Source organism: Podarcis muralis, chromosome 1, assembly GCF_964188315.1.
Source record: "Podarcis muralis chromosome 1, rPodMur119.hap1.1, whole genome shotgun sequence".
Lineage (NCBI taxonomy): Eukaryota > Metazoa > Chordata > Lepidosauria > Squamata > Lacertidae > Podarcis > Podarcis muralis.
Genome location: NC_135655.1, coordinates 79761673 through 79778925, shown reverse-complemented (window position 1 = coordinate 79778925; position 17253 = coordinate 79761673). Strand labels below are relative to the sequence as shown.

At 41.8% G+C, this 17253-nt stretch overlaps 1 protein-coding gene across 12 annotated transcripts in view; it reads left to right on the top strand.

Moving 5' to 3' along the window:
• The window catches only part of DAGLA (diacylglycerol lipase alpha), a 92029-nt gene that overhangs the window by 3741 nt on the left and 71035 nt on the right, over window positions 1-17253 (top strand). For 5 of the 12 annotated variants that reach the window (XM_077932452.1, XM_077932462.1, XM_028736988.2 and 2 more), the window contains one exon: window positions 2141-2273. The exons of 5 other annotated variants lie outside the window; for them this stretch is intronic. The gene's annotated coding sequence lies outside the window, so the exon portion shown is untranslated. Of the gene's footprint in view, window positions 1-1740; window positions 1796-2140; window positions 2274-12817; window positions 12929-17253 lie in introns of all 12 variants that reach the window. 2 more of the 12 variants (XM_077932425.1, XM_028736978.2) reach the window with 2 other exon arrangements.

Sequence of the window (17253 nt, the reverse complement as noted above, 5' to 3'; positions counted from 1 at the left end):
ATTGTACTGTGATGTAAGTAGAAAAGTTGCTTGCAAGCTACTGTTGGTCTTATTGATCAGAGCCCCACCCTTCCTTCTTTCATCCTGCCCATTAGCAATATCACGTCATATCTTTGACCATGTTGTTTCTTCAAAGAAAAAGACAATTTATAAATTTCAAAAGAAAATGGTGCCACGCATTGCTAAAAAATTGTGCCATTATCAAGGTTTAAACTGATCTGGGTTTCAGCCCTGCAATAATCTATTTTCAGTACTAGGGGTGAGCCCTCTAATATGTGAAGAAATAAATAAAATTGCTTCTGAACATGTACTTTTACATTAGTATTAAGTTACTGCAGTGGACACCCACCCTTAGAAGTGAGGAGAAATGGATTCCAGGGCAAATGCCTTTACTCCCATGCAGACCTTACTACCCCTGCACCAAATCAGTTAATAAGATGTTTGTGGGGGTGTTGCAGTGTTAATACTGCAGCAGAGACCGGTCTGCTGTATGAATTGTGCTCAATGTGGAAAAAGGCACTACTGTAAACGGAGGCAACAGCAAACTTCAAAACTATTTGACACTTCAATGCTCATAGCATGGCACCAGCATGGCACTCGTGGGGACAGTGGAACCACTGTGGATTCTCTTTAAGTGCTGTTCTCACTGCCCCTTCATCAGGAAGTGACTTCGCCTGCCATGAAACATACATGGAGTTGAAGGAGGAGGTTGGGAGCATTAAAGGCTCAGAACAACATCTTAGCAGAAGAACAGATGAAACATACCTGGCTGAGAGGATAGGAGGGCAAGGGGAGCAATCTGGGAGACTAGAGGGAAGAAAATGTAGCACCTGGGGAGGAGAAAGTGGGGTGACTCAGGAATTGGAGGAGAGAGAAAGGGAATACTCCACTTGGAGTAGAAGCCTAGGGATAGGAAGAGTTGCTCTATTTGTCATGCCTGTGGATGCCCACAGCAATTACACCAAAATATATAAATGAAGTTGCAGAAGTGGTGGTCAGACTGTGCCTTATTTTCAGGGCTTAGCTTGAAAAATGATGGAGTATGCAGCAATGATTTGGCCAAGCTTGTAATGGAAAACAGAAGTGTGTACCATCAGGCAGTTACATCTCTACAACACTTCTGCATTTCTGAAAAGTGATTGCTTGTACAAATATATAGTTGTTTGCCTCATCACACAGACCTCACATACTGATTTCTGATACTATACTCCAGTGTAATAGAGAAGTTACTGCATTTTATATTGGGTAGCAGGAGGAAACTTCTGTGTGGTCGGATTGGGCAGAAAATGCTCTGAAGTGGTGGCAGCTGGGAAATAATAGAATTACAGGATAGCATAAACTCGTGTATTGGTAAGCATACACCTGGCATAATTTGGTTTTTTCATTGGTTACTTTGGTTGCTGCTAGGCAGTATCTGTATGGTGAGCTGTGTTGGTAATAATGTATAAGTATAGCTGAAAACATTCCAGTGGTTTGAAGTATTCAAACTGTAATTTATTCTGTATGGGAACAAGGAGTTTTGCTCACAGAACCACTGTTTAGAATGTGTTTGTGCAATCTGTTAGATAGCACATGTGAAATCTTAGTAAAAATGACACCACTACCATATCAGACTCATTTTATGAACTACTCATGCAGCATTTTTTCAAAAAAAAAAAGAACACAAGCAAGGCTACCACCTTCCCTTGTGGTAATGGTACACTGATTTATGAATCTCTTACCTTTCACCTTAATTCTTAGGTCTTTGACAGCGACACATTGTCATCAATGTTGAAACATATCTGCCCTTCCCTAGGTAGGTATGTAGGTAGGTAGATTATAGATAGATAGATAGATATACATCATCCTAGGTAGCAAAGCTTTCCTCCTCTACAGCATGGTGACTGTCATATATTGTGAATGTATTGAATATGAGTTGGGGGTAGTCTACTGTAATGGCTGAAATATAGTTGAACCATGTGTTGTTAGCTGGTAGTGTGATTAAGCTCTAATAGTCTTTAGGCCAAAGGAGCAAGCTACTGCCCACACATACCAGAAAGTCTAGTATTTTGAAGCAAGCCTTAAGTAGGCTATTCTCTGTCTATTAAATGCAACCAATCACTTCACAAAGCTTACTTATTATTTTGTAATCCTAATAAAGATATTGCCCAGCTGTGGATTTTGAAGTTTATAAAACTTTACTCAGAAAAACATACATGGACGAAGTCTTACTGGAAAGTGTAAATAATCACATGCTTGTAGCAGGAACTACTGACTTAAAGTTGAAGAGTCATGTAAGTAATCTGACAATAACTGTTGAAACGGATGTTTAACTTCTCTATTGGTGGAGCTTAGAGGAGAATAAGAAAGCTAGTTCCTCAAATGATTACAAATGATGGTTTTCATTTTAAAGAACTGAAAACAATTGTGTAATTAGGGAGAATAATCAGCAATGTAGATATAATATCTGGGTACATAACTTTCTGCTATTGAATCAGAAACAATGATGCTAAATGAGTATAGATAATTACGCCCCCCACCCACTTTTTGTAAAAGAAATATTCCAGAAAAGACAGGTTCAGTAATTGAAATGAATTCAACGTAGCACTATGGCAATCTTCCAGTCAGTGCAAGATTTTCAGCTTGCCAGATGGCATAATCCCTCTCTTCTCCCTGAACGCTGTTCTGGGGTTCCTCATGACACCTCCCCCCAGCCAATTTCAGGGGGGAAAGCCCTGTTGCGCTAGTGGATATCCTTGGGTGGGCTTCTGCTGTAGGACTGGTTAGTTGAATCCTGCCCATTATATTCACTGTACCAAGTTTTGTAAGAAGACGCTTCATTTAGTATGTGTGTATAGAGTATCATGTTATTTGAGACTTTTGAAATGTATGTATGTAGATTTGAGTGTTGAGTTACAGTTACAGTTGCACTTGTTCATGTGTTGAGTAATACAGGAAACAATGTCATGATAGAGGGGCATTTCTTTGTCACTCAGTAATGTTGTAAATGTCTCTTAATACTGAAAGCTGAAAATACAATTTTTTAAAACTTTATCTCTCCTCCCTCTTTCACACATATAATCTACTTTCAACAGAATGCTATGGGCAAGAGATATGCCAGTGCTTATCTGTGAAATGTCTTAGGGCTCCTTGTGAGAATGAGCAACAGATTGTCATGCAACCCAAGTAATAATAATAATAATAATAATAATAATAATAATAATTTTTTATTTGTATCCCGCCCTCCCTGGCCGAGGCCGGGCTCAGAGCAGCTAACATCATAAAAACAACACAATATGCATAAAAACAGACATCAGTTAATTAAAATGCATCTTAAAATTAATTCAGACAAGTTAAAATCTGGGCAGGTGGCAATTATCAGGTTGGAATTGAGAATGGTTAATACTTGCAAGGACCAACTGTTTCTACTGATCATACATTACAGTCTGAATGAGGATATCCTCGCAGTGTTGGTCTCCCAGAATGGGAAGCTAGCAACCTAAGCCTAACCATGTCAGTTTGGAGGCGAGTCTTGATTTCAGTGAGACATCCTTCCTTATAAGTATACTCAGGATTGCAGTCATTGAATAGATCAGCTCTGATGCGTTCTAGTCAGCATCATGGTCAATGGGAGTTGTACTCCAAAACGTCTGGAGGGCACCAGGTAGGGGAGGATGAAATAGATTAAGAAGCTGGGCCAACTTTTGATTATACTGTGTGTGTGTGTGTGTGTGTGTGTGTGTGTGTGTGTGTGTGTAAGAATAAACGTCTGTCTCTCAATGATAGAGCACACATTTTGTATGCAAGAGACCCCAGGTGCCATTGCACAGACTAGTCACTGTTCTACCACATCTTTCACAATTAAACTCAGATCTTTAGAGTAGGGGAAACACTGTGAAGGTAAACAGCTATGCTATCATATTTAGTTAGTTCCCATAGGCACATCTATCATTGTGATTCTGTGTGTATACAATGGAGATGTAGTGTAACGTGCATTTGGTATGGAACATGTAAGTTGATAAGTGCTGCTGTAACTTCTATCAGTACTTCACATCTATGTGGTATTCCCTGTACCTCAATCCATACACACGTACTTCAGTGCATGTATAATGCTAATATATAATATTGCCATGCCAAGGCGTATGCATACATGCAATATATTGTACTAGATTATGATGATCCAATATTTCTCAAGCAGATGGGTCAGTCCATGTGAATAGGCTATTGTTCCCAGTAGGCTTTGTGCCAGTATGTAACATCTTTTGGGGGCAAGTGAGCCATGGAAACAAATGCTATGGAGTTTATAGTCTTCCTTCCTTCCTCAGGGTGTGGTTTCTTTGATGTGAATCAGTGCCATGTGCCATGAACATCAATGGGAACTGCTTGAAAAACGTGAAAAAGCTATTTTGTCTTATAATTGAATGGCTTCTTACACATCATGCCAAAAGGAAGCTTTGCAAAATAAGAAACACACTAAATTTGAATACGTGAGTTGTTTCTTTTCAAGAAGTCACACTGAGATGGCAGATGCTGTCTAACTAGTTTTGCTGGAAGGCAAGCATTTAATAGGCTTAACATATACTGTAAGGCAGAGGTTTTCAACTTTTTTGAGTCCATGGCTCCCTTGACCAACTACCTTCTTTCTGCAGCACCTCTATGGGACTCAGGAGCCCAGTTATGTCACCCCTTGCCTGCAGAGCTGGCAGCCTCTCACCCTTTTTCAAACACCCTCCCTTGTGGAGTGTTCCTTCAGCCCCCTCTCCACTCTCCTTGGGAGTCCTCTAGGCAGCCACTGCTGCTGCCCCTCGTCTCTGAGTTGCCCCACCCCACCCCAAAGATAGGTGCCCCCTCACACTGCTCCACAGGGGCCTTGGAAGAGGATTCCCCCAGCCTTAGTGGCCCAGTGAAGAGTGACTAAAGGTGAACATGGGGCCAGCACCTTACCTTGGGAGGTAGCAGTGGCAACAGCGAGCACTGCCGGGCCTGCATGGTGGAAAGGCTCACCTTCAGCACCAGGCACTCTGTTCCCAGGCAGGTCTTGCACACAGAAAACCCAAGAGAAGCCAGTGCAACGCCTGTCTGCCTGTCCGGCTTCCCACTTGTCTGACCATTCCCAACAGTAAGGGCTGGTGGGCTGGCTGGCTGGCTGGGCTCCCTCACCCACTTGCTTGCTTACTCCGAGGCCTTCTCAGCTTCTGTCGGCCAGTACCCCCTGGTCAGCCCCAGGGGCACCATTTGCCTGGGGAGCATGTAGCCAGGGCCGCTGCAACAAACACTTGTGCAAGCCTTTGGGAGGCAGAGACGCGAGAGGGCATCAGTGGAGGGAAGAAACGAGGGACAGAGGCCAGTGTTGCTCACGGCACCCCGACCATCATTCAAGGCACCTCAGGGTCCCATGGCTGGCACACTGATTGAAAACCACTGCTGTAAGGCAACTGAAAGCTAATATGTGCAAAAATATATGTGACTCCCACTCTTTCTTAGCTTCTGTAGCCATTGGTTTAGGCGTAAGATTCAAGTCTTTGTTTGAACACATAAGACTGACACTTCTTTACAAACCTCTGAAGTATAGTCAGAACTTGGAAGAAAAAAGTAGTTTCATTTGAGCAAGGAAAGAGAGATGAGATGTTGCAATCCAGCATGAGATAGAAAGTACCTGTTGTGGGTATAAACTTTTATCATAATAAAAACAGTGGACTTGATCAGAACCAAGCTTAATATCTTTTGACTGCGATCCTTTGGTGGATAAATCCACACTGTGTGTTTTTGACCCTGTCTTCTGTTATTTCCATTCCCTCTATTTGAGCACAAACCAAACATGTACAAAGAGAGATTTACCTGCTCTCACACCCTTAAAAAACAACAACCAGCTATGGAAAATAGCAAAACTATTTAATTATGATTTATTTCCATTGTGCTCCTTTTATTTATGTTGCTATTTTATTGTTTTTTCTAACATCCAATATTGTGCACAAATAAGGCTTGCAAGTACATGCAGGTAGGTGGAAGCAAGTAAAAGTAAAAAAGGAATCACAAATCTCAACCCTCTAAAGTTGGAGAGTTCAAAACTATTTGAAAACACATGAAACAAGGTATTAATTTGCTGTTTATTTTTATTGTAAAGAATGCAGGGATGGAGGAGGTGGGGAAGTCCAGTTGATGATGAAAAAAGATTTGGAAAAATGAATTTACTTTTGCTTAATTTTTTCTTTTTTTTTGTAAAATAGCTTTTGTTGTGTTATTGACGTTGTATTGACGATGTACTTTGACCTTGGAAAACAAAGCAATAAAAAATATTATAAAAAAAACAACAAAAAAACCAAAACTATTTGAAAAAAATTTACTCCCCCTGCCCCCCCCCCGTGCGCAACAGATCAGTACAAATAAATTTATTTATTTTTAAGTGGCTGCTTTCGTGCCAGGCAGAGCCTATCCAAAAATAGACACAAGCACTGTCATAAAAGAAATGAAGGTAAGGGTGAATGAGGGGTCATGGATCTGGAAGTAGCTGAGAAGATTTATCCATCCAGCCCCACAGAAAGCACTGATGGGATGGATGGAGTGGTTAGGTTTCGAATTTTTAACCATTTGTTGGATTGTCCATAGAGAGGGAAATGAGCAAGATTGTTGTTGGTTGAAGGGGATTTCATGTGGATGGCCTTAATTTAATGATAAGACAGAGTCTAACCCACACTAAAGGGCTTCTAATTTTTGACCTGGCAATATATCACAAATCAGGGTGGGTGCACATGTGCTATGCAAACATCACAATGTGGGAAAAACCATGAAGCCAGCCAATGCTTCTCTTGATTTCTGCAATCCCTGTTAACTCTGCCAGCTCAGCTCTGCCCTGCCTCCTGTAGGGGGCAGTGAATCAAAAGAGCAGGCGGTGGCAAAAATCACAGTGTGGCCAAAACTGTGAAGCCAGCCAATGCCTCTACATAGCTCCATTCATATTTCAGACATTGTGATATATCAGTATGTCAGGATGTTTAGCTGGTGATACATCACAGTGTTGAAAACCAGATATTGCCCAGCTCTAGTCCAGAGTGCATGTCCAACTACACTCTTGCCTGTGTATAATAAAGCCCAAGAGGACATGATCACGTCCTCCCAAGGTTCCCTGAACTTTCACTTGGTTGATCAGTTCCTTCCTGTTAGTGAGGACCAGGTCCAAGAGAAATGACCCTCCTGTTGCTTCTTCCACCTTCTGGGAAATGAAATTGTCAGCAGGGGAATTTGGGGATTTATCTAAACGACTGAGCCTAGGGCTTGCCGATCGGAAGGTCGGCGGTTCGAATCCCGCGACGTGGTGAGCTCCTGTTGCTCGGTCCCTGTTCCTGCCCACCTAGCAGTTCAAAAGCATGTCAAAGTGCAAGTAAATAAATAGGTACCTCTCCAGCGGGAAGGTAAACAGCATTTCCGTGTGCTGCTCTGGCTTCGCCAGAAGTGGCTTAGTCATGCTGACCACATGACCCGGAAAAACTGTCTGCAGAAAAACGTCTGCTCCCTTGGCCAGTAAAGCGAGATGAGCGTCGCAACCCCAGACTGGGGTTCACGACTGGACTTAACTGTCAGGGGTCCTTTACCTTTACATTCTTGGAAGAGTTTGAGTTCCAACAGATATTGGGGTAGCTGAAGTCTTCCATGACTACTATATCTCTTGTTTTTGAATATTTGGTAATGCGCTCTAGGAAGGCATCATCCAAGTCTTCAGTCTGGCTTGGAGGTCTATAGAAGACACCAGTAAGGTGCCTCCTTAGCATTGCACTATATGCCCTGTTCATTTCTGTGGGCAAGATTTGAGTTCATGCTTAACTTTCTTACATTTAAATCAAGAGGATATAAATAGTGTTTGACTTTGGGTGGGTTGGACTGACTGGGTTTTGTAACCAACATTTTAAAAAACTTTATCACTCCCCTGAGTTTGCCAGCATTAGAGTTGTCAACATTTGTTGTTGTTTTTTTGAGGAGGGGGAAGGAGCCTTGCATTTACCAACTAAATGATGTCTGAGGGGAATTACACCTAAAGCTTTTCTTTGTCATCATTCTAGCAAAAGCTTCAGCTGCTTAATTTCTGCCTGTCATGCCCTAGTTGAAGGTGTTAGGAGTCCTGCCAGAAAAAAGGTGGTCCTAGCCAGAATGTAGTATTCAAATACTGCAAGAAGAGAGGAAAGGATTTATCTGGGCAAAGAGCGGATAATGTCTGTATAATACCTAGCACGATTTTAGCTATTTAGAGAAGTTAGGCTTATGAAACCCTTCTTTCTTCCTTTAACCTGTTAGAGATAGTGATGGGAAAGATTCAGGAGCATAATTGCTTTAGTGCCTAGAAAACTGAAGACCTCATTATTAATTTGAAATCTATTTCCAGTCACTTGAATAGATTCTGCTTATTACTGTAGTTTTGTTTTCTAGTCCAGATCTATTGATACAGAGGTCTAATAAAAATCAAAATTGTATGGGTATGTTTTCAGTTTTGATCCATAGCTGCAACAGACAATCCATTAACTTTTTCATATATGTTTTTGGTCTACAACTCCTGTCATCCCTGATCATGCTAGCTGGCAAACTTGGGAGAAGAAGTCCAGCAACATCGGGGGGGGGGTCCCCCATACCTGTCATAGTTGGATTAAGCTGCATTTCTGATACAGTGGTACCTCAGGTTACATACGCTTCAGGTTACAGACTACACTAACCCAGAAATAGTGCTTCAGGTTAAGAACTTTGCTTCAGGATGAGAACAGAAATTGTGCTCCGGCGGCGTTGCGGCAGCAGGAGGCCCCATTAGCTAAAGTGGTGCTTCAGGTTAAGAACAGTTTCAGGTTATGTAGGGACCTCTGGAACAAATTAAGTACTTAACCTGAGGTACCACTGTATGTAGATGTATGCAATGGTGATAAAATCACCGGTGGATGTAATAGCTAAACCTTTTGCAATTTTACAAAGGCTTGGGTGAAAGATTCCTACTTCTTTGGGCTAACTGGTCCCTTTTCTGCTCTGTTCCCTTTCATTATCTCCTGAATATCTTCCACTGTAGCTAAACAGCAGAGCTAGGTTTTGTGATGCAAGACAACATAACAGAGTAAAGCTTCAAATCTATTTTGTTTTATTCTTCAGAGTGGTATGCTTGTGTTATATTTTCTCCGTTTTGCATATATCTTAGAAAGTGTAGAATGAGTTCTGCAGTGGAGCACTGTCAGTTTAATCCAGGAAGTTTCTCCTTCTAGTCTCAGAGTGAGCAGTTCCAATAGGAGGGAAAGAAGTAGAATTTCAAATCAAGTGCTCTCCGAAATATCTTTAGCTTCCTGATCCTAGTGCTTGTTCCGGGATACAGAATTTCAAACAGAGCTTGATTAATCAGCTCTCTGCTGGGGAAATTTGTCATCTAAACCAGTTGTTCCCTGCTGTTAGTTTAGTGGCCTTTGTTATGCATTGTTTTCTGCTTACTACTTTGTAGTCACCAATATGAAAATCTAGTAATTAGCCAATAAGATAATAGCCCCTATAAAAATCAAAACATAGGTTGAACCAAATGGGAACAATTAACTAGCTGTTGGAAGCTATTCAGCTTTGGAATGATAAAAGTAAACTTCCTGTTCATCCTCTCCCTGCTCACAAAATGATTTTAAAGCCATTTATTTGCCATGTATCATATATTCCAAAATTCCATATATTTGAAAATCATCTCATTGTCATCAACTCTTTATTGTGCTTACATTAATTTGCCCCAAACAAGTCCTTGTAACATACACAAAAGGAGATTTAAATCATTTTATTCAGGTAATCAGATATCAAATATGTCTGCCCACAACATTTTTATTTATTTATAAAACGTATTTGTAGACTGTCCTCCATGTAAAATATCTAGGGTAAAGGTAAAGGGGCCCCTGACCATTAGGTCCAGTTATGACCGACTCTGGGGATGGGGTGCTCATCTCACTTTATTGGCCGAGGGAGCTGGTGTACAGCTTCCAGGTCATGTGGCCAGCATGACTAAGCCGCTTCTGGCGAACCACAGCAGCGCACGGAAACGCCGTTTACCTTCCCACCGGAGTGGTACCTATTTATCTACTTGCACTTTGACGTGCTTTCGAACTGCTAGGTGGGCAGGAGCTGGGGCTGAGCAACGGGAGCTCACCACGTCGCGGGGATTCGAACTACTGACCTTTTGATTGGCAAGCCCTAGGCTCTGTGGTTTAACCCACAGTGCTACCCGCATCCCAATGAAAATATCTAGGGAGTGTACAACAAATACACAAGTACATAAAAATACCATAAAGAAATACAATATGATACTAAAAATGACTGATTCATCTTGAAAAAGTTTAAACAACTGAATAGGCCTGCCAGCATACAAAGATCTTCAAGAGACATTTGAAAATTAGCAGCAAACATAGTGACGATTGAACTTTTTTTGTTCCAAAACCAATGGCAGATCATGAAATAAATAAAGTGTAGCCTCTCTTCAATATCTCTTTTTACCTACTCACCTCTTATCTCTGCTTGTTTTGTCTAATTGAAAATGGAAGTTCTAATAGCTGCCACTGTCCTACCAGAAATTTATTTTTGAGTAGGTAGATAGATGTTCTTGGTTAATTCCAAACAGAAGTATATACAACTGATGGGAAATCTCGTCATGCAAACTTTTTCAGCTCTGTGTTGAGAGGAACATACTGGTACTTTCCCGAAAAGTATTATATTCCAGTTTGTGTACAAAGCAGCTAAGCCTCACTGGCAGGCAAGCGATTCAGTTAAATCCAAAGTAAAACACTGAATGTTTTTCTAAAATATATCCCCACCTTCAAATATTCATTCAGGGGAAGCAAAATAGAGTATAAAATGAAATATACATGGTTATTAAAGGCAAGGGATTACAAATGCAGTGATCCAAACCTGTGTCTTTTTGTGTGTGACTATGTTTAATTTTGATTTTCATGCAGTTGTATTTTTTCCTTATTTTAATATGTTATTAAACTTTTATGTTCTTGAATAAACAAACAAACAAATAAAAGTGTTTGTTTGTGTCTGTGTGTGTGAGAGTGTGTGTGTGTGTGTGTGTGTGTGTGAGAGAGAGAGAGAGAGAGAGAGAGAGAGAGAGAGAGAGAGAGAGAGAGAGTTACTAAAGGAAAATAGTTTTCAAGCTGCCATGTTTAGGTAAGAGTCTTGGTTACCTGAGTTCCTTAAGGCAGTGTTTCCCAACCTTTTTTGGGCAAAGGCACACTTGTTTGATGAAAAAAATCTTGAGGCACCCCGTGACGTCAGCGCGCAGCGTCACGCCGGGAGGGAAGGGCGCCGGGGTGCTGCTGCTGCTGCTGCCGCCGCCGCTCCCGGCAGGCATGGGCCCAGCTGAGGCGGCGGCGGCTGTTGTGGTGGTGGCGGCGATAGCGGGCGGAGGAGGGGGCGGCGGCGGGGCCGAGGTGGCCGGCGGCGGCGGGGGAGGCGGCGGCGGGTGGAGCAGGAGGGCGGCCGAGGGCGGTGAGGGAGTAGGGTTGCCCGGGGCTTGAGGAGCCGTCGCCGGGAGTTGCTGCTGCTGTTGTTGCTGCTGCTGCCCGGACATGCCGGCCTCCTCCTCGTCCGCTGTCTCGCGCTCCTCCCTTTTGCGCGCGCTGCCCCGCCGCCGCCCCATTGGCCGGGTCCTGTCGGCTGATCCTGTGTTATTTCCTGTGTGTGTGTGTGTGAGGGGAGAATGGAGAGAGAAACCTCGGCACCACCACCGCGGAGCCGCCCCTGGCTCAACGCGGATCCTCGCCGCCGCCGCCCCGCCTCTCGCCGCCCGACTCGCCCGCCTCCCTCCCACGGCACACCAGGCAACATCTCGCGGCACACTAGTGTGCCGCGGAACACCAGTTGGGAAACACTGCCTTAAGGGATCCTTCTTTTGCTTATTCCTCCAGGGAGCTAAGGAGAATTAATAGGAGTTCTCTCATTTCCTCCTGTCAGCAACCCTCTAATATAGAGCAGATTGAGAGACAGTGCCTTCTCCAAGGCTGCCTAGAGAGTTTTGTGATTTAGCCCAGCTTTTCCTTGTCCAAATCCAGCCCCCTGCCCATTACCCCAAACTTAAGTGACTGAGAGTGCAGTCCTAACTCCCCCTTTTGTTGGCAAAGGGAAAATTAGGATGTTGTGTAGAGGTGTCTTCCGGCAGGTGCTGGGGGAAATAAGTACTCTGGGATGTTGATGGTAGGATCCAAAAGATCCAAAGTTTTGTGAATTCCCAAAGGGGGCCAATCCTTGAGCTCATCTGCAACAAATTAGCAACTCCCCCTTCTGCTCTGGCAGCAGGACTTTGGATGTAGTCGTGGATTTGCCGCTCCACTTTCTGGATTGACACCCAATGTCAGGTTCTGCAGCTGTATTCACCACAACTGATGAGAGTGATGAGCTCCAGCCCTCCTCTCTCTCAAGTTTGAAGCTGGGATGAGCAGGTGGGGGGTCACCCCTCCAGGTTTGCTGTGGAGGCACACAGGGCACCGAGGAAGCACAGCGCCAGAGCAAGGACAAGTTCATTTCGTCCCAGCTCCAAACTGGAGGAGGCTGGCTGCATGTTTGGCGCTTTACTTCCAGGGTGCTTGGTGTGCCTCAGAAGCACAGCATAGTTCTAAGAACAATCCTTCCTCCCTCCAAACTTGGAAGCTAGGAAGAAGATCAAGGGACTTTTCTTCATCTCACACGGTGTTTCAGGGATTGAGTATAAGGTCAGGGGTGCAGTCCTTTAGGGAAAGGAGAAGTTTGGTGATTGCACAGCTTTGGCTGACTATCAAGACCAGCAAAAAATTGTGGACCACCCTGTTCAGTATAACAGTTTATTTGTAGCTAGGTGCTGTTCCTCCTTCAGAGAATGTAAGAAAAGCCTCCCGGATCATGCCAATGACCCATCTTGTCCTCCACCTTGTTCCCACAGTGGCCAACCAGATGGAAAACCCATACTTTTCAGGAGAAAAATTCTGTGAGTTATGTGACTTTGAACCACTCAAAAGCCATCTGGTTTCAATCTGAACTGAAACTTAATTTAGCAAGGCTAAATCAAATGTAGATTTGATCCCAGCTGGGAACTAGAATTTGTGAAGCAGACAGGTGGAATCCACAGAGGTCCACAGTGTCCTGGGTTCCAGGAAGCACCAAATTGACTAGAACAATGATCAAAGGGCTAGTTTTTGGATGGCTTCCCATGCACATTCAAGAGCAATGGTTTGCTAATGGTGAAAGGATAACTCTTGACTTCTGCCTGTCTTATATTACACAACATATCAGCCAAGATAATACCAATATTAGTAACACAGAACAGCACATATTGTATTTCTACCACACTACAGCTTGCAAATGCTTTGTGATAATGATAATACCTTCAAGAACAGATCAGCTGATTTTGTTATAACATCATACTAAGAACAATTTTCTACTTTATTAACTACCACTCTTTTGGACAGTTGATAAATGAGTGCTTTTCCATTCTATAAATACCTACCTGTAATTATAAGCATCAGATGTTACTTAGTTTTTGTATAGGGCGTCTGTTAAAGACACTCTCTTTCTACATTTCATATGTATGTTTGTGATGGTTTGTTTTTAGTCAGTCAAGTGTCATTGTTTTTAAGGGTTAGATAGACAAAAATGGGAGTCAAAGGAAAGCTCCTACTCAGGAAATTGGTATTAAGTATGTTTGAGAGGTGGGAATGTCTCCTCCTAAAATTCTCTTTTAGTATTAAGTTTATATTTCATTTCATTGTGGTGTTTCTTAGGTTTTTAAAAAATGTTCTGTTGCCCTTGTTTCCAAAAATGACAATAAAAATAGATTTAATATTTTTTCTGATCTTAGAGCAATAAGCTTTTAGCTTGATTAAAGCAAGCTGTAAAAATTGTCACAATAAGGTTAGCAGAAATCCAGTAAAAAGTGTTTGCTGTGTTTTGGAGGATGGGCCAGTGGGAATCACCATTTGCTCATCTAGTTATAGATGTATAAAAAGTGGTGATACCTTTCAGTCTGAAGTCATGAATTTATCTTACTCCCACTTACTCTGTTCCTATTTCCATGTACTGCATTTATTTCTGAGAAGGGCTTTGCTGTCCTACTTTAACAAGGTAATTGCATGAAGTATGAGGGACTATGTTGCTTTCCAAATAAATATGGCAGTATTTTGCTATGTTCAAATTAAATTTCTACAAATCCTAACTAATGCCTAAAGGCGATTTTTGTGCATGAATATATATTGCAGTTTTGCTTTGCATATGTTTTGAACAATATCCTTAGGAAGTGGCAGACTTTTATCCCAAAGCAACTGCTTGTTTCCTATGAAAGTTCACTGCTTTGTATTAGCAGACAGAAGCTATGCGTTTGTTTTGAGGAATGTACACAGGAGACCAAATCTCAGCTGCTAATCCTTCCTGCTTACTGTTCCATGGTCTTAAAACTACTGTTTACTGTAGATTTGTGTCTCGCTCCCTTTCTAAAGTTTGCTTTTAAGAGGAACAATAGCTGTTGTTCAAGTGGTGGAATTTTGCTTTGTGACACTTCATCTTATGTGAGAAGGTACCTTGTTTTTGGACTTTTGAGTCTTATTTTTCAAAGCATAGATGTATTTCTTGCAATTATAAACTGGCTGCTCGCATTCATTTGAAACTGAAGCCATTTATAAACAGTAAAAGACTGTGTCACACACATGATCCAACTCAGGCTTATGAGTATTCTTTTCAGGGACATTATTAGCTCAAGGAATACTTCTCTTTACCCTAATCTAGAGGATTTTTATAGGTGCGCAGGGTCAGAGGAGAGTCTGCATAAATACGGAACCAGACTAGCAGACATCTACAGAGGTTGCCATTTGAAACATGGATAAGGAATCCTGTCCGGCGTGCAGTATTCTTATGGATGTCTATGACCTAGTTAATCATGTAATGTTGCCTTCTCTTTTGTATGAGAAGGAGGGGCAAAAGAACTAGGCAGGCATTCTTGGCTGGAGAAGGTAGGTTAAGGGAGGAGGAGAAAAAAAGTGGGCTGCTGCAAGAAGTGTTCATTCTGCACAAGGATGCCTGATTGGTAGTATACATCTATATATTGTCTTATAAAGTGTACAGTGGTGCCTCGCAAGACGAAAATAATCCGTTCCGCGAGTCTCTTCGTCTAGCGGTTTCTTCGTCTTGCGAAGCAACCCGATTAGCGCTATTAGCGGTTTAGCGGCTTAGCGGCTATTAAAGGCTTAGCGGCTAAAAGGCTATTAGCGGCTTAGCGGCTTAGAAAAAGGGGGGGAAAGCGGAAAAAATCACAAGACTCGCAAGACGTTTTCATCTTGCGAAGCAAGCCCATAGGGAAATTTGTCTTGCGAAGCAACTCAAAAACAGAAAACCCTTTCGTCTAGCAGGTTTTTCGTCTTGCGAGGCATTCGTCTTGCGGGGCACCACTGTGTATAGCGTAGGGGGCGAACCATTTCTGCAAAGCCTACCAAATTATTTTCTGGAGAGCACTGCATGTCCTTAAGCCTGTTTACTGTGGATACTGGAAGTATTTAAATGGAAATAAACATGGATATATATGTTGACTGAGACAAGCAAGTGTGAGCTTTCTGGTGATCGTATTTAGCATTATATTATCAAGGTGTGCATATCTATTTTTGCTTCTTAGCAGAGTGGAGGACATCTGGTTTTTGAACTTCCAGAAGGTCAATATTTAGCAGGAGGAATTAAAGTACATACTGGAACTTTAGATTTGTGCAGTCCCCTGTCAGCCTAGTGCAACAAATTCAGTAAAAAATAAACAAAAAGCTGATATACTTTAGTTTATTTAAGTGACGGGGAAAGTATTGATAAGTGTGGGGTGCATGAATGATTAATTGGAAGATGTGTAAATGCCCCACAATCAAATCAGGATGAATGCAGGACAAATGTTTATTGTGTAACTGCCCTCTGAATAAATCAAAATGAATGCTCAGTGAAGAGTGAACATAGTCTAACCACCACATAAGCTTTGTGCAAGTGGATCAGGATGAAGGCTAAACAAACAAGTATTCTGGTAGAACACTTTCAGTCAGTTTAGGGCATTTTCCGTCTATACCTTTTGTATTGCTTTGCGCACTGATATGTAAATGGACAGATCAGTATCGTTATGCATACTTTCATTAGGGTGACAAGATGCAACAGGGAACAATATTTCTATCCAGTTAATATTTCTCATGAAGAAATTATAGCTGGTACATAGTTAGGCAGTATTAACATGATAGGTTGCACTTGTTGATATTACCTCTTCTATGCAACTATTGAAGAAATAGGAGCTCTGGTCTCCTTTCTATTTGTTCATACTAATTTTCATAAATGTGCTTATAGATGCACACCTTCTCTTATACTGTTCCTGTAGCTCCTTTTTTGAATTACAGAATGTGTGTGCAGTTGCTATCTATCGGTAAGGACTCTTATGCACTGACCTTTGAAATTGGACAAAAGTGTTTTGCTGCCTTTATAACTGTAAGTCATGGGTTTTGTCTGGCCTTTCTGCTTTGAAACATGCTTCACTCATATGGTGATGAATTAGCCTGACCCAAGATGCTACTTAATGCACTAGTCCATAGAGTCAAAGTGATTAGCGAATAACCAAAGGAAAACAATTCATCTTATTGTCTTTTGGAAAAGACATACAGTATTGCTCATAGGCACATATTAACAAGTGATTTATTTCTTTGATTACCGTATATGATATGATTCCAGTTCTGCCAGTTTATGTAGGAGAATAATAAGCAGCCCTGGGAAAAGATGTGTCGATAATAGTTTTATGGCTTATATGAAACTAGTAGCTTCATACTGAATTAGCTCTGTTTTTCCAGAGCATCCAATAATAAATAAAACGTTCCCAAATGTCAGGAGGTCAGACCAATGGGTCATGATTGGTGCTGAGGGTGATGGTAGTATAGGAGGTTAAGCAGTTTTCAATCCTGGATCGTGAGATGGGAATAATAGGTAGGTGGCATCCACAGATAAAAATCAGTTCAGTTCAGAATCTCTGTTATAAAGGGTGCTTCAGGTAGTGGCAAAAATAAATTTCACAGCCTTCTGTAAATCTGAAGCTTTGTGATAACTTCCTTTTTAATGTTAAATGTCTACCCATTTGGTATGTTGCCTGCTGGAAAAATGCCAGTGTTATTATTATGAAAAGCAGTCAGTGAGTTTATTAAGGCTGAGCAGTTCTGATCTCTGGCTTCTCATTTCCAAGTACAACACTCTATTTGGTTATTACTATTTGCTTTAGTTTGCAAAGTGCTTATTTGTTCTTGCACTAAGGGGGGAACG